Source organism: Ambystoma mexicanum, chromosome 1p (assembly GCF_040938575.1).
Source record: "Ambystoma mexicanum isolate Mex_15411 chromosome 1p, UKY_AmexF1_1, whole genome shotgun sequence".
NCBI lineage: Eukaryota > Metazoa > Chordata > Amphibia > Caudata > Ambystomatidae > Ambystoma > Ambystoma mexicanum.
The window spans coordinates 1,159,432,476-1,159,457,020 of NC_090921.1; the positions used below are offsets into that span (position 1 = coordinate 1,159,432,476).

The window sequence follows — 24,545 nt, forward strand, 5'->3', positions numbered from 1 at the left end:
GACATGGTGGTGCCCCCACATCCCCAACCACAGGCAAAGGCGCTGCCCATGGGAGGGGAAAGGGCACGTGGCAAGGCAGCCCGGACCCAGCTTGTGGCCACATTTTTTACCTAAACTCCCACCCCTGCGGAGTGCACACAGGCCTGGCACACATCAGGTGACAATCGATGATGGCAAAGAGACAGTCAACTGTCACAACCTTACCACCCTGAGAATGTTGCCATGGAAGTGCTACATTGTGTGCATCCCTAGCTACTTAAACATAACCAATCCTGTGTGACCAAAAGGAACACATGCAAGGTGTGTATCACCCTCCCCCACAAAACAGGCCATCACAATCCCTGGTATGTCACCCAAACCCTCCCAACCCATATCACCCTTGTCAGCCACACCATGCCATGGCATGCAATACAAAAAGGCCAACACCTGACCAATAAGATACAAAGTGACATGTCGTAAAATAAAACTGGCACGAGACAATGATGCCTGACATGGAATCAGATGAAATGCCTGACCAACAACCTCCCACACATACAAAGTCAGACACAAATGCTTTCCACCAGTCGTAGCATGAACACAACACTAAATGCCTGTTCACATGCACATTGGGCACGGCAAAATCCCTACTCCCACAGTGCTCAGCACACAGCACATTGAGCAGCCATTGTGTTGCAGATAAACCTTGAGCATCACATGAAAATGACAAATCAAATCAATGTCCAAATGACGCATGTACAGGATACCCAAATGGTCATAGATCATGTGCTGCAGGGACACAGCGGGCCCGAGAATGCAATCTGTGTGCACCTGTGGCCATGGAAGGGTGGTTGTACGTGTGGTGGATCATTGTGCAACTGTATGTGTCATTATGGACATGCACTCCATATATGCATGTGAAATAAAGTGACCCTCAGTGTCCTGTACACATCACATGTGAACATTGCCCATGTGAACACCCAGCATGTCAAACCACACCAATCCCCTGACACCTGAAAAGTAGAGACAACACAGGAGCAGGCATTGACCAGCACAACACATCATGTATATAGTACCCCACTATTACAATGTCAGAGTGCCCAAAACACTGTAGCCCAAGCTAACTGTCCAACAACAAAAGGCCCTCCCTCATTCACACATCACTGTGACCTTCTGAACAACAGTGTCTGGGGTATGTAGCCTTCTTCCTTCAAGTCTACCTGGCTACAGGATCACCCTACCCCTTGGTCTCCATGTTCCAGCTTGCGTGTAAATAGGGTCCAGCCCCCTCAGAGGCCACCTTGACTGGTAAAAATACCAGATTGCAGAGAACTCCAAGGAGCCAAACCCACAAACGAGGGAAAAAGCCAGTAGGCACCAAAAAACCCAGGAAGAGTCTCCAGTAGATGACTTGAAGTAGCAGGAAATGTCATAGCACATGTACAAGCACAATGATAGAACAACCAAGGTAGCACAGTTGAACAATGGTCCTACAGGATGGGTACCAATTACGGTACATAACATACAATGAGGATGCAACAACTGATGGCTAGTGTCACAGCTCCGGTGTCCAGGCACAGGAGTGGCACGAACCAACCACCCCCTCCGTGGTCTGGGCGCCTGCAAGGTCAAACTTACACAGGCCTCTGAGACCCCGGCGGGGAAGGAGGGTCAGGGATGTGGTTTTTGGACAGGCATTGGTATGCAGGATAACCGGAAAGAGGGGCAGGAGAGGGGAGTTGGATTGGCAAGGGAAAGCAGTCGAAATACCATTCACAATAACACATACTCAATCTGAGAAAACATGTTCATCATGCACATTGTACCAAATGCGTCAAATGCAAGCCAAAGAGTCACTTATCTCTGGGGTGAGTGCTGACTTCCTGCCTGCGCACTCTCAGGTCTGGTAACAGGAGCAGTTCAATGCTACAAAGAGAGCGTGAGTTACTATTCTGAGTGTGTGTCAACAACACACACACACAACACCATCCATGCCCCAAAGTAAGTGAATCCTCCACAAACAAACACTCCTGTCTGCTGCTTTGTACCCATACGTTAGCTTGGCCCCCTCATGGTTCATACACTGTCAATGCAGTAATGCAGGCGCATTTGGGGGTGCGGGAAATGGAAGACCAATGCGTCAGGAATCACACATGATACAATGGTACCTGGGTGAGCTGCTACACGCGTATAGTGAGGTGCAACTTCACTACAAGTTGAGTTCTGGCAGCCGCGGATTACAATAGGTAGTGCAGGTGACAATTTGCACATGCAAATGAAATGCACTGCACACGAGTCTGTGCCTCGCAGGGTGTCCCTGTGTGCTGTATCAGTTCCTGGCTAGGAACGCTACTGCCCTAATAACTCAGCTTCAATGGAGCAGGGGGTACTCAAGGATATGTTCGATGGCCCCTGTGTGTGCACCTGACAACTTGTAAAGCTACTTAGCATTTGTCCTTCAACGCATGTCAGCTGTACTGTGTGCTCCTCCAACAATGCCTGGCAAAGCTCCCCAGCACTGGTGATGCATGTGCAAGTGGCCTGGTGGAAGGGTTGGCTGCGGTGTGGGCCCTTGTGCTGCTCACCTTGCCTGGAGTTCCCGGAAACACGTCTGCTTCTGTCGGACGTCTGAGCACAAGCCCTGTGCTTCTGCTTGCGCAGACATGCACATGTTTGCTCCACCGAACGTGGCCAGTCATCAGGATCACTCGTCCCTGTGTCGGCTGGCAAAGGTAGTGTGGAGGCTCATTTCCCTGCAGAAAGGGCAAAAAAGATATTAATAAGGCTTGAAAGTTCACTGTGTGTGTGTCTCCATGCTGGTTGTCACTGGGACAGGTCACAGACCTACATCCAAACTGCTCCCACCATCAGTGTGACTTTGACAGGCCAAGGGTGCAGGCTACTGTCTACAGCATGAAGGGCATCAAGCACATATACAAGCAAGAAAATAACATACATCACAATCCACATCAACTAATGGAGACATCAATCACGTACTCACCCAAATTGATTACAGACATGTGGTGGATATAACGCTATAAATCCCCACTAGGGGTGTTAACACAAGTAGTACAGCAGCAGACAGGCCACATTTATGACGAAAGTCCAAAGCCCTTGTGTAATAGTTTGTAACACCGAACCATCCTAGCAAGCCCATGGATAAGGGAAGCAGGAATGGAATATGTGAGTCAGGACCCCAAGCTGCAAACACATACACGAGACAAGCTTGAAGGGCCCAGCTGGAACAGACAATGGATGCTTTCAAAAGCCACAAAGCACCACAACGTCACATGAATGCACAATAGACAAACAATATTAAACTATATTAACTAATTAAACTAAAAAGGAACAACCTACATAACCTAATTAAAAAAACTATCAAATAGTCAATATTAACTAACTAAACTAAAATCAAAAATGGCCACATACGACCCGGGGGGGGGCACCCAGGAGGGGGGAGGTACAGGGTGCACCTCAACACCCACATGCGATGATGTTGAGACAAAAAGAAAAAAGAAAAATCCTCCATGGGCTCAACGCCTGCACAGCCCGATCTGTGTGGGAGATATCTCGTCGTCTGAGTCTGGCTCATCCTGAAAAGGAGGATGTGGCACAGGAGCCTGACCACGCCTAGCCGCAGCTTGCCCCTCGTTGGCAGCAAGTCTGCCGGACGGGTGAGCCTGGTTCTGTGCGGCGATGACACGTAGGTCTGCATGCAGAACCTACTGTGATACGCGTGCTTCCTCTTGCAAGGTAACACGTGTAACACAGAGTTCTTCCTGCAAGGCCTGGCTGGACAACTGATACACCTTCCGGCAAGCACGTAGCTCAGCCGAGATGGTACACTCAAGCTGCTCAAACCTCTCCTCTGACCGCACCCTCTGGGACATCAAGAGGACACCCAGAGTGGATCTGAGGGACTCAAACTCAGCCCTCAGGGCCTCCATGTGTGCCTCTGCGTGAGCAGCAGTTGCTTGATGCAAAGACAATATTTCAGCCTGGCGTGCCCTGTCTGTGGCCGCCATGCCCAGCCTGAGCGACCGGGCCCTGGACTGTGCCGCCCAGTGCTGGAGAAGCACCTGCTTAGCAGGGGGGAACATGGATTGGGCCACACGCTCCATGCTCAGAGCGATGTTTTCCATTGCTGCCCCCTGGCGTTCTGAATTGGCAGTCATGTCTTGCTCCCACTCAGTATACCTCTGTGGCACGCGGCCACCGCGTTGCTGGGCTTGACATCTGCGGGACCCAAGGACCGGGCGTCCTCGTTGGGTTGGCACTGCCTGCGGCTGCACAACTACATGCCCCCGTCGACGTGATGGCCCAGGCACATCAGCGACTGGTGTGGAGGGTGACCATGCGTCCCGATCCACCACAGGCGGAGGTCCCACCACTGTCTGCCCCTCAGTGCAGGTGTCACGGACAGAGGAGTGTCCACATCAGAATCACTCACCCCTGACGTATGGACCTGATGCACATCCAACTCGGCATGGACGTCAGAGTGGTCATCTGGGCTTGACTCATTGCCAGCCAAAGACAAGATGGTCTGTAGCACAGGGGGGTCTCGTGGTCTACCACCCCACGACCCCCACTTGTACTCAGTGAGCAGGCATGTAGAAGGGTGTTATACTGCTCAGAAGTGGGTCGATGCAATGCAGAACATGTGTACGTTACTCACTATCTCCATGTACAAGTACTTCATGATGTGTATCAAAAAACGTGAAGGGAGTGCAAGGTCAAGTTCAGGTATCACGTGCAATGTGCATGCAATGGGTTGCATGGCTACAAGCAAACCACCCCTCCCTCTAAGTGGAAATGCAGGGATGCCTTGCATGGTATCAAAAGGATGACCAGAGACCTGTGTATTGGCAGACAGTGTTGACTAGCATCAATTGCATCATCTGAGTCAACTGACAACACAGCAGATGATGATGGGACAGTAAGCAGGACACATGATGAACCCTTAGTAGTACACCATGTGTGCACAAGACACTACACCAGTTTGTAAGCGACTTCAATTCAACACTACAGCTAAGTCAATGCCTAGTCTGGGATGCTGAGGGAAACCCTTATTGATATATTTTTATGTCCAGTTCCTTTACTCTGGATGACAACCCTTATATAACACCCCTCTCTGAGAATCCCCCTGACCCCACTGAGCCAAGAAGTAGGTTTGTTTTGTAAATTAAAAAGTTTATTTTAAAATTAAACAATATATATATATCACACTTTTATAATAAATTAATGTTTGATAGTACACTTGTGAAGATGATAGTGATCAACAATGGATAATGTTACAGTGGTACACTCTTTCTGATGGCTTAGAAGTGATATAGAGAGGATAAAGTAGCTGAGAATGCTTTTATGGCTTCAAGGACAATGCAATGATGAATGAAAATGCAGTACAGAAAATAAACTTGATGTGACTTCAACAAATGACAATGTAATCACTTTCCTTTGACAATTCACCCCCCCTTTATGCAAGGTAAAGAGATGGGAGGAAATCACACAGTTCTCAGGAATGCAATCAAATATAATTCAGTTCCCCCCTAGCAAGCTTAGATGAAAACAGGTAGGAGTTTTAAACACAGGCAAGATACTTTGATGTGGTTGCAATTAAGTGAAAAATATGCTAAAAAGGCTTTTAATTCCCTATAGGAGGTTCAGGGTGAGTGAGAGATACTTAAATTAATTCAGGATCACTTTAGCAATGCTCTATGAATGATTGTCAGGTTGCACACGAATTTCAGCAAGGAAAGCAAGGACAAATATTTTTACACATGGCTGAAATTAAGCAAAATGTCAAATCGCGGCAAATTTAGTCGCGTGCGTCGAGCGCAATTACGGAGGCACTATAAGGAGTATGTTCGGTTCTAGGCTCGTTGGGAAGCTTAGAATCTTACCTTTAAGATGAAAGTTAAATCTCGTTCATAGCACAAACGGTTCCGGAGATACGGCCGATTTAGTAAAGGTAGTTTTTTGGATTTGAAATTTTAAAGCTCAGAATGACAGATGACAGTTTTCAGTTTTAAAGATGACAGAATGACACGATTCTAGGAGGCAGTCCTAATAGGCTAAAATAGTTTGGATTAGATTATTTTAAACTAAGAGATTGGTTTTGGCACAGTGCTAGCTGGGTACTCACACTAGATTTTGGACAGGAATGCGACTTCGTCACCGATCGGGTCAGGATTGGCTGGACTTCTGCTAGCAGTTCTTCACAGCGATCTGGTCTCTGGTTCTCTCTGGTTCCGGATACAGCACCTCTTTCTGGATACTGCTACAGGTTCTTGCAAATGTTCTTGGCAAAGAATTCAAACAGCTCGCCCGGCTGTTGAATAGTTTGGTTGTTTTTGAGGCCTGCTGAAGAGGATTCAGCTTGTGGATTCAGGCCTCTCTGCTACAAATTCTGGAGTTAATTTCTGGTCTCTGGAGATTGATGGATTTGAAGTCTGGATCTCTGGATGTGAAGTCTGAAGTCTCCCGGCAAAGCGTCCCGCAAGAAAGTGGAAAGTGAATGTCTCTACCTGGGTTTCAATGTTCCTTTTATGTGTTTTGAAAATGGGTGTGTGCCTGGGCCTAGCTGAGCCTGCCCCTCTCACTTATCATTGGCCAAGCTTTCCTCTCTCCCTTGATTGGGGGAATGAAATGGAGTGTCAGAGTGATGCTATAGGTTTTATGGTCAGAGGAACCTCCCCTTGACAAATTGCACACAATCTATTTCTGACCCAAATACATATTTATCTATGTACCATTTTTCTAATATTATAGGTCCAGTTAACATATTTTCTGTAGCACCAAACCATCCGATCCCTGTCTTTGTACGATGTTGTGTCCACTTATGACAGAATTCTCCCCTTTTCATCCAGATAACGACCTCTAAACCTTTCCAGATTTTACACAAATGTGCACCAGGGATATGGGTTTCAGATGATAAAGTGTCAGATTTTTAACATGCATACATTTGGAGTAACAACCTTTTTTTCCGCTACTATCCCCAAGAACATACCACAGGGTCCTAACACCTCTTAAAATGTGCACAGAAAAATCACAAGAATGATTATGTTATTTATATAATTTTGAAGTCTGCACTATGAATTATCCATCTTTTTAAAATCATGCTCTGGCCCCAAAGGGGTGTGGTTTTCCAAAGCACATGGTGGACTTTCTGGTTTATCTACTTCCCCCAAGCTCAGCTTGCTCTCAAAGGCACTGTCCCTCCCAGTTTCTCCCAAGAGGAAGCCATTTTACGACCCCCCCCAATATAACATTTGCCTGAGTCCAGGACAGGGCTTTGTTCGACTTCCTGCAGTCTGCAGGTACCACTCCCCTAATTCAATCAGAGAGGTGTCATCTCCTTTTGGCAGGGGCAGCAGAATGCAGCCAGGCCTGGGAAGAGTGGCTGAGCAGGTTTCACTCCTGTCGGGGGTAGTTGCCGGGCAGAATTCACTCTCTTCAGCCAGGCTTCAGCTAAATGTCCCTTTAGTTCCCAGTTTTCTACATTCAAATCCAACTTACAATTTTTGCACATGGAGCTAGAATGCTGATTCTAAGTTCAAAACTATGACATTTAAACAATTGCAACCTATGTGACACTCACAAGTAGGTCACTCATTTATTCTAAACATTTCGATTTTAGTGGCTTTAAACCCAAATTCACTTAAGCTGCTGACATCCCCAGCTATTTTTTATATGTACATTAAATAATTACTTCCTTCAAGTAATTTCAGAATATAGTTTTACATTGTATCCACCTCTTAGCACGTCTTTCCTTGGCCTGGTTTGGGTTCATTTGTTCAGTTTTACACAAAAGTCTGGTGGTTTTAAAACGCTGGCTTTCTGATAGTGGTGAGCACCAGTATTGCATCCATTTTGACATTAAGAAAATGAATTCCCCACAGTTCTGGGTTGCTTTTGGCAATCAGCATTGCCATTCCCAATGGTTTCAGGCTACTGTGTGTGTAGCCCAATGGTGGTTTTAGGCAGTGCCCTCCTGTGCTCACAACATAGGCAAAAATGGGTGGCAGCCTATTCTTCATGTTTTCCCTGTGCACTCTCTGGGGAGTCCTGGCCATCATGATGTTTTCAATGCCAGTAATGCACAGTTTTGTGGTAGGGCTTGGATGCATGGGTAAAAACATCCCACAAGCCCCCCCTCTTGCAATGGCCATTCTGATCTTTCACTGATGGAACTCGCAAGATCTGGGATGTTCGCCTCATCTTGTTCCAGTTCCGTAGATGGCACAGTTCAGCATCTTTTCCTCCATCCGGTTGGATAGATCGGTTCTCGTCGCCTGTCCTGATGGGAATATTGGGTGGTACCCCGGGCTCCTCAGATCTTTGCTCCCGGTCTCCGGGTCGTTCTCCTTGGTCAGTCTCCGTGGTTTCATCTCTCCTAGGATGATAAAGCAAAAGCGGCAATACCTATTCGTAGACATTTCTCCACCACTATTAATGGTGTGGCGAACACATACATTTTATACATCCGGTTACATTTTTCAGTCTTGTTTTAAAAACAAGATATAACAGGAAACATTTTCCTACCAGAATCATGATATTTTAGAGACTATCTGTGGGATATTTTAGGGTTGGAACTGATTTACTCTGGGGCGGCCCCCTCTGGGATTCCAGAGGATTCCTCCAGTTGTTGCAGAGTGTGCCTGGGATGGCAACACTTTAGCTGATTAATATGGACCCACTTGTCTTCCCCTTCCACCAGACTACCTTTGGGGATGCGGATCTTTTAGGCTACAGGGGAGATTTTGTCTATAATTTCAAACGGTCCCTTCCATGTAGGCAAACATTTTCGCTGTTTGGCCTGGTTCCTTTGGAAATTGTATAGATAAACCCGGTCTCCCACAGTATATTCCTTCCTGGTGGTCTTCAGGTCGTAGTGGGTTTTCATGCTATCAGCTGATCTTTCTAGATTCGGCTCAGCATAGGCAAAAGCATGTTGAAGGTGTTCCTTAAATTCTCCACATACTCATGAGTTGTGGAGGCATTTATCAACGTCTGCTCTTTGGTCCTGTAGAGCAAATGCTGGGGAAGCACCATCTTGCGTCCGCTCATCAACTCAAATGGTGACATTTTAGTTGCAGATGAAGGGGTAGATCTTATGGCCATTAGGACCAGAGGTAATCGGATATCCCAACTTGGCCCAGAATCTGCCACAAACTTTTTTAAGATGCTCACAATGGTTTGGTTGTATCTTTCCACTGCTCCAGAAGAAGCTGGCCTGTAAGCAATGTGTAGCTTCCTTTTAACCCCCAGTATCTCCCACATCTTTGTCATTACTTCACTGGTGAAGTGGCTACCTCTGTCTGACTCAATCCTTTGAGGTAGACCAAAACGGGAAAAGATGTGGTTAATCATCAGGGCAGCTGCTGTTTCTGCCTTGCAATTTGGGGCCGGGAGACATTCCACCCACTTGGTAAACAAGCATGTGACGGTCAACATGTACTTGTTTCCTCTAGACAAGCAAATTACAGGGCCTACGAAGTCGATTTGCAAATCTGACCATGGCAGTGTCATCCCCCTCTTTTGGAGAGGTGCACGGTGTGTGAGGGATGATGGCTGAACTTGTGCACACACCAGACACCCCTTCAAGTATTGGTTGAGGTCCTGGCCCATATGTGGCCAGTATGCAATCTCTCTTAAGATTTCAAGTGTTGTATGAAACCCCCTATGACCGGCGGTGGCCGCATCATGGGCGTGACTTAACATCAGGCTTTGGAATGAGGTAGGAACCACCCACTGATCATGGCCAGCTTGGGATTTCCTTACCAACAAACCGTCTTGGATTCGGAACATCTTTGGACATTTCATCAACACTCTAAGGTCCTCCTTCCCAATGTAATCGGTATCCGTCAGGGGAAAGTTCTCAGGGTCCTCAATGTGTTGGTAAAACTTACCAATTATTGGATCCCCCTTTTGAGCCGTAATTAAATCAGCATCAGGGGTCTCCTTAGTCCATTGTGCAGTTGAAAGATCATTGTGAGCATTTGTCTGGGACCTAGTGATAGCAGTGACCTGGATTTCCCCCAACAGGGACTCTACTTCTATTCGATCCCCTTGCATGGCCCCGGTTTTGGCCAGCTGATCAGCTAAGTCATTTCCAGTTTTGTCTGGTCCCTCTATTTTGGAATGACCCTTGATCTTCTTCCAGCAGATGGTCATCCCATTCGAGGTGACCAGATCATCAATGTTTTGATTTAACTTCCCATGTTTCAAAGGTTTGTTATTAGCACATAGCATGCCTCTGGTTTTCCAGTTAACCAGGTGCTCCACGAACCCGTTCCGTACATAATCCGAATCTGTGATTATGACCAGTTCGTGGAGTTGATGTTGGACAGCAGTGAAGATGGCATGATGCACAGCCATCAACTCTGCTACCTGACTACTTCGGGGACCAATTTTGTACCCAGCGGAGGGTTCTGGAAACTCCTTCACCCATGCATTCCCTACGCCGGCCACGAGTTCTTTTTCCCCGTTGTTGTCAACATGGTAAGAGCATCCATCCACATAGACAGTGGGCATTCCCTCACACTTGTCTACTTCAAAGACTTTGTGGGGGGAATTAAGGTATGCCTCCATGTTGTCCTTGATTTTTAGACTTTCGTCCTCAAGACAGTTTTCTCTGGCACAATCATGCAAGTCAGCCAGACCTTGCGCGAGGGGACTCTTCTTGTTTTGGCCATATCTGACCTCCACAGGAAAGCCTTGCATTGACAGAATCCAGGAAGTAATTCGGGAATTACTCACATTTCCGGCCCGGATTCTGTCACTTTGGAGATATTGCATAGGCTGGTGTGGAGTCTCCACTATGATGTGTTCCCCCTGGATGTACGGGTGGTAATTCTTCAATGCCCACACCGTTGCCAGGAGTGCCTTCTCACAATCGTTGACATTTTCCTCCACAGAGGATAAAGTTTTGCTCGCATAGGAGATTACTTTATTGACCTTGTCATGCTTTTGGTATAACACTGCCGTCAAGCACGTATTAGAGAACCCTGTCTCCAGGAAGAACTCCTTATTTCTGACAGGGTAAACTAGGCAAGGCGCTTGTGAGAGGCTTCTTTTGAGTTGTCTTACTGCCTCGGATTGTTCTGGACCCCATTCCCACTTGACCCCCCCCCTTCAAAAGATGAATCAGGGGTCTGGTGATCTCTGCATAGCCCTCAATGAACTTTCTGCTGTAATTAGTCAGTCCAAGGAGGCTCCTTAGTTCCCACAGAGTTGTGGGATCCTTCAGTTTCTGAAGTGCTTCCACTTTCTTTTCTTGGGGACAGAGACCCTGAGGAGTAATCTCATGCCCAAAGAAATTAACACAGGTTCTACACCACTGTGCCTTCTGAAAGGAAAGTTTTGCTCCGGCGGCCCTCAACTGAGTCATAACATAACGGATGTCCGCTATGTGTTCCTCCAGAGATGAACTTTTGATGAGGACATCATCTACATAAGCCAGGTTACCCCTCTCACCCAGGTCGGGCATGGCCTTATGTAGGAAAATGTTGAATTCATTGCCGGAGTTGAGGTATCCGAAGGGAGTCCGGGTCCATGTGTACTGCTGGCCCCCAAAGGTAAAAGCCAGTTTGTATTGGTCCTCCCTACTGACAGACACGGTCCAGTAGCCATTGGTCAGGTCTATTGCTGTGAATACCTGTGACCCCTGAATCTGGGCCAGCCCTTGGTCAATGTAGGGCAGAGGCCATCGGGAAGTATGGACCCGTTTGTTGAGCTCCCTAAGGTCGGTGCAGAGTCTCCACTGGCCGTTTGGCTTCAGTATTCCCAGCACCGGATTATTGAAGGTGCTGTGTACTGGACGGATTATTCCCCGGGACTCAAGGTTCTTAATTATTTCATTAAGGGACTCCATGGATGCGAGAGGCAAACGATATTGCTTCACAAACACTGGAGTCATTACAGGGTCCGTGGGAATTGTTGTGGTGTGGATGTCGGTGCGACCACAGTCATATGAGTCTACCGCAAAGAGATCTTGGAAATCCAAGAAAACTTGTTTCAACTTTTGCTTCTGTTCTAGAGTCACACAGGCATCAGCTAGGTTGACTCTCTCTTCCACCATCTGCCTGAAGCCTGGAAATACTTCTGGTTTGGCTATCTCAGTGGCCTCCTCCAGCTGGGTGGAGAAGTCCCTGGTCAGAGTGCTGATTTGGACTGGAGGCTTCAGGTGGGAAAGGATAGCCCTCATGGACCTGGAAAATCACCTCATCCATCCTGAAGTCACAAGTCACATCTTCCTTACCATAAGGGCAAGAAGTGTACACCAGGAAGTTCCCCCCATGCCGGGTGAAAATCCTGTCTGGTGCTGTATTGTCCTCACTGTCACTGTCAAAACAGTCCTTGGGGATTTGTCCTAACATTTTATTTCCTAAATCAATGGAGAAATGTCGGTCATCAACCGCCATTCCAATGATGCTGCCTGCAGCTAGAGTAATACTCTGTAAGTCGCTGTTATCCACCTCTATTCGAATGGTGTCATGTTCTATGTTGACTAATGGTGTTGGGTTTACCCCTAACCCTTGTTGTCGGAGAGATGCATTTAGATGAATATAAGCATCAGGGTTTTTCAATTTTTGTCCTCTTTTAACTTTCACTTCCAGGGAGAATTTTTGGGTCCTTTCTGGGATAGTGACTTCCTCTTTACTCTGAATTTCAACTGCATAAGGTAGCAATTGAGCTGACCTAAATGCTTTTTCTGAATCATCAAAGCCCATGGGATTATCCGCTAATCGGGACCAAGCTTTGAAGTTTATTAGGTCCAAATTAATGGCAAAGCGATTGAGAATGTCACTGCCTAAGTAAAAGGCGGCAGTGACGTCTCGCACGACCCAACAATTATGGACTATGCTCTTGTTGCCAATGGAGATTTTGAGCATACACCTGCTTGGCATTAGATGTTTGGAATTGGGTGTTTCCAGATCCATTTCCCATTTGTCTATCAGTTTGAATGTGGGAATGGCTGGATCTTTTGGGAGTTGGCGGAACATGGCTTCGCTGATGAAGCTCTTACCGTTGTTCACACACACTCGAGCGAGAACAGAGTCCTTCCCATCATTTAACTGAACAGGGATGAACAACTGCTCACCAATTTGCTGAATATCAGCCAGGCTCTGAGCTGATTTCACATCTTTCTGGACTATAGGAGTGGGAGTGTCTGATTGTGGATTGGTAAAGAATTTCAGAGTGTTTCCTTCCAGTGTGGAATACCACCTTACACTGGAAGGAAGGTTGATTTTCAGAAATAGAGAGGACCCCCCCATCACCAGTCTGTTGCCCTACTGCTATTACTGTCACGTCTGGAATTTGGTTGTTCTGGAAGTGAAATTCTACTTGGTCAGACTTTTGTTCAACCATGTGGCAGGTGCCGTTTAAACTAACATGGTTGACACTCTGTTTTAATTTTATTGGTCGGCTAGTCTTGGTCCAGAGGACCTTGTTTACACACTCTATTAGGGGTGACAACCTTCTCAGGAGGTCATTCCCTAGTAAACAAGGGGTGCCCTGTGGAGTTACTACTATGACCGGGTGTTTCACCTTGTGTCGCCCAATTTTAATGTCCAAGTCTGCAGTCCCCTCGACGGGAATCTCCTTCCCGTCAAAGTTCTGCAGTTGTCCAGGAAGAGAGGTGAGAGGAATTCGGTAATTCTCCCCCCTTCCTGCATTTAGTTCATCAAAGGCCCTTTTGGACAGAAGGGTAGCTTGGGATCCAGTGTCCACTAGTGCCAAAATTGTACCCTGCCCCTGTACTTGTACCGGGGCATAGTATCTTCCCTCCTTCTCCTCAAGGGGGCACAGATAATGCACATTTTTGGACAACTGGTGGGCTAACTTTCTGGTTTTGGAAATGGCGAGAGAAGAGATTTGGGCAGAATTCTGTGGAGAGCCTGGGGAATCTGAAAGAAAAAGTTGGCAACTGGAAATGGTTTTGGGTTCTGGGCCGCCCCCCCTTTTTGGAGGCAGTCATCAGGATGGGTTTGACCCATGGGATTTTGGTATTGTTGGTTCTGGGATAGAATGATGGGCGGCGACAGCTCAATCCCCACACCTACCCAGTTTGTTGATTCGGTTTTAGGTTTCCCTGGTTCCGGTTCTGGGCCACCCCTGCCTTTTGGGAGGCAGTCACCAGGATGGGTTTGAACCAGGGGTTTTTGGTTTTGTTGGTTCTGGGATAGAATGATGGACGGCGACAGCTCAATCCCCACATCTACCCAGTCCAGGTTGGAATCCCTTGGGACCCATTTTTCCTTGGGAGGAGTTCCCCCATCTCTGAAGGAGAAGATCCTTTTCCCAGGATCCTCTGAGGATCCCTCTCCCTCAAATTGGAAGACCTGTACCTCCTCCACAAAATGGGTCTGTTTGGGTACTTTGTTTCTCCTACCTCCTCTCTGCTCCTTGGGTGGCAGACTTTCAGGGGTAGGAGATTTTGTTTCCAGTTCCTGGTTTTCCAGGGGCTGTTTACAAGTTGGGAAGGAAGCTTCCTCCAAGGCTTTACACCCCCCTTCTCCTTGTGCCTCCTCCCTGGGAACCGGTGGGTTATCAGGGTGCTGCCCCCGTCATTGTTCTGGAGCACCAGGTCCAGAGTTTGGGGCATTCTGCGGTGGCATGCTCATCCGAGGGTTCTGTTGAGCCCTCAGTATGTGACCCAGATCCCGTGCCGTATTTTGGACCTGGCGCTCAAGTTGGGAAACCCGCTCAGGTTGATACGGGGTTCTGTTTTCTCCCCTGGGCTGATCCCGGGAAGGGTAGCTATCCCTTCTCTGGTAATACCCCGGGTTGGGAAGATTTGGGTACCCCTCCACCCTTGGCCTCCCCTCTCCCGGATTAGGTTGTCTGGGCTCAGGGAATTGGGGAAAGAAGGATGGATGGTTTTGGGGCTGGAAACCTTGTGGATACCTGGGAAAAAAGTTCTGCCCAGTGTTTGGGGAATTTCTGCCCTCCTGTGGGAAGTTAGGAGGGAAGTTCCCTGGGTCAGGTGCTTGGCTGGATCCCCCCCCTTGGGCTGGAGGAGTCCACACATAACCAAGGAATGGTCGGTTTCCTTTGTAGCGGGGACTTACATAGTCAGGGGAGCGGGGGACCCCATTTGTGGGACTACCTCCTCGACTCCCTGTCTGTGACTGGCCGGAGGGCCTTCTGGGCTGTGAATTATTTGGTGCAGGCAGGTTTTTAGGCCCCCCCATCTCCAAATCTAAAACGGGGGCAACCTTTACCACTGCCACCTTGACAGCAGCAGGGGTGCTGTTGGTTTTGGGGTTTTTCTGCGCATTACTATTATTTTCTATGGGCTTCTGCACCTCATAGATCCGGGTGGCTTGCTCAATGACCTAGTCTAAAGATCTTTTCTCGTGAAAATCTCTCACGAGCTAGGTCATTATGTACTTGGGAAGAGCATGGAAAAATGTGTTGCTGAATTCTCTGCTGTCAGTGCGCACCCTTCTGGTGGTCTGCACAAAGGCATGCTTCAATTCTTGCACAAATTCTTGTGGGGCCTGATCCTCCCCACATTGCAAATTGTAGGCTGCCTTACGAGCCTCTTGGGGATTTCTATGTACAGAAAAATGTTTCAAGATGGCCGCCCTATATGTGGACCATCTTGAATGGTTTTGGTCCTCCAGCCCCGCAAAGAAACTGGAGTATTCAGGGGAGAATGTCCATTTCACGTACTGGATGCAGCTACTGCTGTCCTTCAAATGGAAAGTCTCCATCATTTGCTCATAGAGCTCCAAGTGTTCCCAAACAGAATACTTGGCGTTCTTATGATAAGGCGTGATAAGACTCCTGATTGCCTTAATCTGTTTTAAGGGGTCCTTAAGCAAGGCCCTTTTCACCTTATTGGCCTGTTTGGTTCGGGTAACCCTGGTCCATTCATCCTCTGATTCAGACGCACTGCTCCCAGAGGTGCCCGTCTGATCTTCCAGGTTTTCCCGGATTCTGCGAGCCTGGGAATAGCTGGCAGAATGTGGGGACCTGGTCTCCTGTGTCCTGTGACGCTCAGAGGAGTCTTCAGATCCCTCCTTGCTACCAGGATTTGATGGGTACCCCCCCCCCAGTGACCTAACTGGGCAGAGGTTTTTAGGATGCCCTTAGGGGGCCTAATTTCCTGGGGTTCCCCACTAAATTGCACTGTACTTAGGTGCCCATGCCCGGGTGCCCGCCCATCCATTCCTGGGTGGTACTGGCCTATGAGCCCCATACTTTTGGCTGGATAGTAATCTGCCATTCCTGTGGCCCTGTGCTCATGCGCCAGGGGACATGGGGGTGGCAGAGTCCAGGGACTGAGAGAGATGAAGGCCTCTGGTACTAGGGCTTCTGAGGTTATGCTCAGGTGTTTCCCTTTCCCAGCGAACTTCATCTCTGTCAGCCCCTGCTCCCTGTTGCAATGCAAGAGCCTGCGCTTTCAGTTCCTCAGTTAAGGCCTTACTAGACTCTATCAGTCTCTCCTGCATGGCTACCTGTTGCTGGAGCCTATCATTGTGCTGACAGAGAGCCTCATTTTCTCTCTGTGCCTCCTGATTGGTCCTGGAGTACTGGGCCAGTATCTGCTGCAGGAGGGTTACCTCCTGAGTCCCATCCCTACTGGCCTGCTCCTTTCTTGCCAGAGCCTCCTCCACCCTCCTGGTGTGACCTAGCAAGCCCTGATGCTCTTTTTGGAGGTCACCCAGCCCCTGGAGGGCCAAGTGATTTTCTTCAATTTTTCTTTTTAACTGGCAGACTTCCTGGCCTAAGGTATCCCTTTCCTGACCAAGAGCCTGCATTTGTGATGCCAGGTCGTCCCTCTGCCTTTGAAAGGCACCAGCTTTCTGGCGCTCCTGATCAAACTCTGCCTGGGTATCCAGGTCTTTCAGGATCAGTTTATTGCTCTCTGACTTTTCCCTATCTAGGTGGCTTTGCAGGGTGACTACCTGCTCAGCACATGCCCTATTGAAATCTAATTGTTGCTCCAGCTTTTTCTGGCTCTGCAGTAGGGAGTCCAAACCTTCTTGGTACTCCTTCTGCAAGGCCAGAAATCTGGTATCCAGGTCAGACTTTTCCTGTTGCAGGATACACATGTCCTCTTTGATTTTAATGAGATACTGTCTGCTCTCATTTTCGGAATCCTGGCTTCTGTGCATCCTCTGCTCAGAAGAGACCAGGTCAGATTGGGCCTTCTCTAACGCGATCTGTTGCCTATTTGCCAGATTTTGGCCTTCAGCACATTTGTCCTGCATGGCTCCCATATATAGATAAAAATATGACGCTGTCCTAACCATCTTGTCGTGTTCATCTTTAGCTTTAGGAGCCATGTATAGTTCACTCAGGGCCACATGTAAGGGACCCTGATCTCTCCAGATATCTAACCCAGTTGCAGTGACCTGTCGTGTGATTGCCTGCAACCACGCATCCTGGCCCTGCTCAGTCTATTCACCTCTCACAAATAGCTTATGTAAGAAATGCTCTCTGGCTATTTTGATGTCTACCAGTGTCGTCATTCTGGAATTTGAGTTCCTTCCTGACTTACAGAAGTTTTTATTTTATTTTGCAAAACAGACCGTTTCCTTAGAGCGTTCCTTTGAGGGGTGCTTTCACAGTGTAAAACAGCGTGGTGATCTAACCGGATATGTGTATCCGGTCAATTGACCCACTGTATTAAGCTGCACAAGTGGTAACTCTAATCCAGAATATCCCAGCTACGAGCCCCCACTTTGTAAGCGACTTCAATTCAACATTACAGCTAAGTCAATGCCTAGTCTGGGATGCTGAGGGAAACCCTTATTGATATATTTGTATGTCCAGTTCGTTTACTCTGGATGACAACCCTTATATAACACCCCTCTCTGAGGATCCACCTGACCCCACTGAGCCAAGAAGTAGGTTTGTTTTGCAATTTAAAAAGTTTATTTGAAAATTAAACAATATATATCCCTGCTCCTACCTGCAAGGCAAAAAACCTTGGGGTCATCTTCGACTCCACACTCTCCTTCTCTCCTCATATTTCTGACGTCGCCAAGAGGTCACACTACCAGCTGCACCTCCTCAGAGGTATTCTTCCCTTCCTCTCCTTCCCCCAGAAGCTCACTGTCTCCCGAGCCCTGGTTCTCTCGAAGCTGGACTACTGTAACAGCCTCTATCTTAATCTGCCTGCCTCCACTCTCCGCCCTCTGCAACTCATCCAGAACAGAACTGCGAGACTTGTCCTTGGCCTCAAGCCCAGGGACCGTATCTCTCCAGGACTGCAATCTCTACACTGGCTCCCAGTGGCTGCGAGGATAAAGTTCAAAACCCTCTGCATTGTCCACAAGGCCTTCTGGGGCCTGGGTCCTAAATACCTTCAACTCTCTCTTCCCAAATATCTTCCTTCCCGAGCCCTTCGCTCATCCGCCTCCAACTCCCTCAGGGTTAGCCGCTTCTCGAAGCAACGAGCTGGGGGTAGATCTCTCTCCGCGGCAGGGGCCTCCCTCTGGAACAGCCTTCCTGCCTCCATGAAACTTGAGGAGAACCATCTCCGGTTCCGGAAGCACCTCAAAACCTTCCTCTTTGCTTCTGCTTTCCCTCTCCCTCTCCCCTGCTGAGCGGCTAATTAATTTTCACTGAAGCTGCACTGATCCTGCAATTGGACCACTCTAAACGGCCTCGGTCCTGGGCCCTGCCACTCTCCACTTGCACTGATGCCCTGGAATCCCTTTGCACTGCGGGTCTGTCTCTGTATCCCTACAGCCCCCCCTCCCCCAGCACTTGTTCTGCACTTACCTCACACTTGCCACCAGCTGGCCCTATTTATTTATTTATTACGTACGCCTCTTACCTTGTACTGCACTTCCCCCCCTCCCCTTCCCCTTGCACTTTTCCCCTCCCCTACCCCTGCACTTGCGCGATCTGAATGACACCTGGCCTAGTAGGATCGTTTTCTGTCTCCCCTTGTACCCCCCTCCCTGCCTCGTCGCGCCTTGAAACACTTGTGTATAGGCGCGTTACAAATACCATATCATATCATATCATATCATATATATATATATCACACTTTTATAATAAATTAATGTTTGATAGCACACTTGTGAAGATGATAGTGATCAACAATGGATAATGTTACAGTGGTACACTCTTTTTGATGGCTTAGAAGTGATATAGAGAGGATAAAGTAGCTGGGAATGCTTTTATGGCTTCAAGGACAATGCAATGATGAATGAAAATGCAGTACAGAAAATAAACTTGATGTGACTTCAACAAAAGACAATGTAATCACTTTCCTTTGACAATTCACCCCCCCCTTTATGCAAGGTAAAGAGATGGGAGGAAATCACACAGTTCTCAGGAATGCAATCAAATATAATTCAGTTCCCCCCTAGCAAGCTTAGATGAAAACAGGTAGGAGTTTTAAACACAGGCAAGATACTTTGATGTGGTTGCAATTAAGTGAAAAATATGCTAAAAAGGCTTTTAATTCCCTACAGGAGGTTCAGGGTGAGTGAGAGATACTTAAATTAATTCAGGATCACTTTAGCAATGCTCTATGAATGATTGTCAGGTTGCACACGAATTTCAGCAAGGAAAGCAAGGACAAATATTTTTACACGTGGCTGAAATTAAGCAAAATGTCAAATCGCGGCAAATTTAGTCGCGTGCGTCGAGCGCAATTACGGAGGCACTATAAGGAGTATGTTCGGTTCTAGGCTCGTTGGAAAGCTTAGAATCATAGCACAAACGGTTCCGGAGATACGGCTGATTTAGTAAAGGTAGTTTTTTGGATTTGAAATTTTAAAGCTCAGAATGACAGATGACAGTTTTCAGTTTTAAAGATGACAGAATGACACGATTCTAGGAGGCAGTTCTAATAGGCTAAAATAGTTTGGATTAGATTATTTTAAACTAAGAGATTGTTTTGGCACAGTGCTAGCTGGGTACTCACACTAGATTTTGGACAGGAATGCGACTTCGTCACCGATCGGGTCAGGATTGGCTGGACTTCTGCTAGCAGTTCTTCACAGCGATCTGGTCTCTGGTTCTCTCTGGTTCCGGATACAGCACTGCTTTTTGGATACTGCTACAGGTTCTTGCAAAAGTTCTTGGCAAAAATTCAAACAGCTCGCCCGGCTGTTGAATAGTTTGGTTGGTTTTGAGGCCTGCTGAAGAGGATTCAGCTTGTGGATTCAGGCCTCTCTGCTACAAATTCTGGAGTTAATTTCTGGTCTCTGGAGATTGATGGATTTGAAGTCTGGATCTCTGGATGTGAAGTCTGAAGTCTCCTGGCAAAGCGTCCCGCAAGAAAGTGGAAAGTGAATGTCTCTACCTGGGTTTCAATGTTCCTTTTATGTGTTTTGAAAATGGGTGTGTGCCTGGGCCTAGCTAAGCCTGCCCCTCTCACTTATCATTGGCCAAGCTTTCCTCTCTCCCTTGATTGGGGGAAAGAAATGGAGTGTCAGAGTGATGCTGTAGGTTTTATGGTCAGAGGAACCTTCCCTTGTCAAATTGCACACAATCTATTTCTGACCCAAATACATATTTATCTATGTACCATTTTTCTAATATTATAGGTCCAGTTAACATATTTTCTGTGGCACCAAACCATCCGATCCCTGTCTTTGTACGATGTCGTGTCCACTTATGACAGAATTCTCCCCTTTTCATCCAGATAACGACCTCTAAACCTTTCCAGATTTTACACAAATGTGCACCAGGGATATGGGTTTCAGATGATAAAGTGTCAGATTTTTAACATGCATACATTTGGGGTAACAACCTTTTTTTCCGCTACTATCCCCAAGAACATACCACAGGGTCCTAACACCTCTTAAAATGTGCACAGAAAAATCACAAGAATGATTATGTTATTTATATAATTTTGACAAGTCCGCACTGTGAATTATCCATCTTTTTAAAATCATGCTCTGGCCCCAAAGGGGTGTGGTTTTTCAAAGCACATGGTGGGATTTCTGGTTTATCCACTTCCCCCAAGCTCAGCTTGCTCTCACAGGCACTGCCCCTCCCAGTTTCTCCCAAGAGGAAGCCATTTTACGACCCCCCCCCCAATATAACATTTGCCTGAGTCCAGGACAGGGCTTTGTTCAACTTCCTGCAGTCTGCAGGTACCACTCCCCTAATTCAATCAGAGAGGTGTCATCTCCTTTGGCAGGGGCAGCAGAATGCAGCCAGGCCTGGGAAGAGTGGCTGAGCAGGTTTCACTCCTGTCGGGGGTAGTTGCCGGGCAGAATTCACTCTCTTCAGCCAGGCTTCAGCTAAATGTCCCTTTAGTTCCCAGTTTTCTACATTCAAATCCAACTTACAATTTTTGCACATGCAGCTAGAATGCTGATTCTAAGTTCAAAACTATGACATTTAAACAATTGCAACCTATGTGACACTCACAAGTAGGTCACTCATTTATTCTAAACATTTCGATTTTAGTGGCTTTAAACCCAAATTCACTTAAGCTGCTGACATCCCCAGCTATTTTTTATATGTACATTAAATAATGACTTCCTTCAAGTAATTTCAGAATATAGTTTTACATTGTATCCACCTCTTAGCAAGTCTTTCCTTGGCCTGGTTTGGGTTCATTTGTTCAGTTTTACACAAAAGTCTGGTGGTTTTAAAACACTGGCTTTCTGATAGTGGTGAGCACCAGTATTGCATCCATTTTGATATTAAGAAAATGAATTCCCCACAGTTCTGGGTTGCTTTTGGCAATCAGCATTGCCATTCCCAATGGTTTCAGGCTACTGTGTGTGTAGCCCAATGGTGGTTTTAGGCGGTGCCCTCCTGTGCTCACAACATAGGCAAAAATGGGTGGCAGCCTATTCTTCATGTTTTCCCTGTGCACTCTATGGGGAGTCCTGGCCATCATGATGTTTTCAATGCCAGTAATGCACAGTTTTATGGTAGGGCTTGGATGCATGGGTAAAAACATCCCACAAGTTGGACAGAGTCAGTGGGCCTGAAACAGGGTGAGGCCTGTGACCCACACAGACTGTCACACCCTAAACATGTGTGGGACTCAGAACTGAGCCACAGTGGGCATGGGAAGGCTGATGAGATGCCATGAAATGTAGGTCACCCTGGACACGTACTACAATGATCATCCAGTCAAGGACACATAGGGGCATGAATGGGCACTCATGTCCCTGTGGAGCATATGCCACTTGCACAGTCCAAGTGAGACACCCTGCATCAAGTACAAAGGATGTACCCCACTGCATGTGTCTGGCAGGTTGGCTGGTGGAAAGAGCATGTACACAGGAGGCATGAGCAGGCCATTGCATTACGGCAAAATCATGCACACCAGTGCAAAGGTGAAATTGGGGTGCAGGGGGGGGTGGAGGGCCAAGGGAGCATGCCTACGTGGAGTACCCGCATGCAGGGAGAGGACACATGCACGTCGGTCATGCTATGACATAGTCCCAGTGCTGAGAGGAAGGACACCCCAGGCTACATGCAGAAGGGCCAGTGAGCTGGAACATGGACCGGAGGGGCATCCAGGTGACCAGCATGTGAGTAGGGTGCAAGTGTGGTGATGAGGACAGTCCCCATCTGCTCCACATGTCCACCATCCTGCAGAGCAGCCATGCATCAGTGAAGCATTGCATTACTTGCACATCTGAACCATGTACACATGACATTTAGTGGCAGTCATGCACAACACATCACACAAGTAAAACACACATGGCCTCGGCAAACACGCAGCAACACTCACTGGACTGGGGATCAAAGTCCTGCATCTCTCCCACTCCTTCGACCAATTCTGGTGGTATGAACTCCGCAACGAGTGCGGAGTGAGGTCTTCCTCCTCAGGTGCCGGCCCCCTGCCAGTCACCAGAGTCATGTTGTAATTTGAGGCATGCTTTGCCTTAGCGCTGCGTTTGAGGTCATTCCAATGCTTTTTGCACTCTTGCGCCGTGCGCACCTCATGGCCGAATGCACTCACATGTTCTGCAACTTGCTTCCAGTGGGTATCACGATGGGCAGCCATAGTTTGACAATTCGGCCCCACTAGCATGTCACGGTTGTGGTCCCGCACGTAGTCCACGAGGAAGTCCAGTTCCTGCTTGCAGAAAGGCTTCTTCCTCGATGTGCAGGAGGTCGTGGCTGTGTGTGGGGTCCCAGCCTGCGCTGCAGGTGCAACCTTCCTCCTCTTGGACGCTGGTCCGGTCCCTGGCTGGCAAATGCCACCGTGATCAGTATGGGCAGTGGCGCTGGTGGAATGAGCCGAGGGAGTGGCAGGTGGAACATGCAGTGAAGCCCCGACTTGCATCAGTGGCTGCTGACCGCGACTGTCCTGGTTGGTAGACTCACAACCAGGGTGTTGTTGGCTGCATCTGCCCCTGCACTTGCCAACACCCAGCTGGTAGGGCAGCAGATGACGTTACTGCCCCAGGGATACGTGCCTCGGTCAGAGCAGCCCTGCGTGCACCTACGGTGTTCCTCCTGACCTGCTGGAAATCATCCATGGACTCTTCAAGTGCCAACGCTGCCTGCGCTGGTAGACCCTGATCCTGGGTGGTGTTGTCCACAGCTGCACCTGCAGCTATCACTACCCTTGGGCCCGTGGCAGTCGATGAAACGGACTGCCGGGTCACATGGGCGCCAGTGCCGATGCAAGAACTGCATCTACCGGAGCCGCAGGGGGTAGTGGCATGACTGCACCAACATGTGGCACAACATCGCCCCGAGCTGGCGCACCCCTGCCTCTTCCCCCTCTGCAGCCACCCTGGACACCCTGGAGTCCCCCTACTCCCTGGTCACCCCGGCCACCTCCCTGACCATGCCCACCACGTGGAGGACGCCCAGCTGAGGCGCTCCTCACCTTACGTGGCCTTCCAGCCATGGCACAGATGGAGTAGTGCAGGCACAGATGTAGTGGTGCCAATGGGAGGTGTGCACGACAATTGTCCTGGGCAATTGCGGTGAAGGGCATGGGATGCAAGATGTTAACAGCCCCTGCACCTGCAAGGCTGTATGTGACCCCGGTGATTAAGTGACGGGTCACGCAATGCTCAGGCACCCCAAAACTGCTGTAAAACCGTGCACGCAACCCCTGCAGCCTACGTGCATGGAATTAACCTCCCGCAGTATGCGGTGGCAATCAGGAACAGGAAAAACGCATACGCGTGGGACACGCAGGCTACTATGACCTCGAAAACGGGTACGCGATACACAGGGGCACCCGCAGTGGGAAAAATAGCATGCGCGACTCACCGTCAGACTAGCGCGATGATGAAAAACATGTGTAGCCAATACCCCCGCCAAAAGAAGAGATACGTCCTTGATCCGATGTGAAGTTGTGACGGCACGCGAAACAACACAAAGTAGCAACAAACACATTGGTCTCCACGAAAGGCACATACAGCGAACTGCTGGCCCCACTCACCTTTAACCCGTGCTGAGGGTGACGCCCGCGCGCATCACGTCACTTACGTGCTTAGGCCCTTTCCTCGGATTGCACGCATTAACACGCGGACGTGTTGTTTTTTCACATGCAGATTCGCTATGCACCCATCACGAGGGAAAGGCCCGTGCGTGTTACGTCACAGATGCGCTTACGCGCTAAGGGCCTTTCCTCGAATTACACGCTGACGTTCTGT

General features: G+C 48.3%; 1 protein-coding gene across 2 annotated transcripts in view; it reads right to left on the bottom strand.

Moving 5' to 3' along the window:
- The window catches only part of LOC138450493 (uncharacterized), a 604,516-nt gene that overhangs the window by 233,394 nt on the left and 346,577 nt on the right, over positions 1-24,545 (bottom strand). The gene's annotated exons all lie outside the window — the stretch shown is intronic.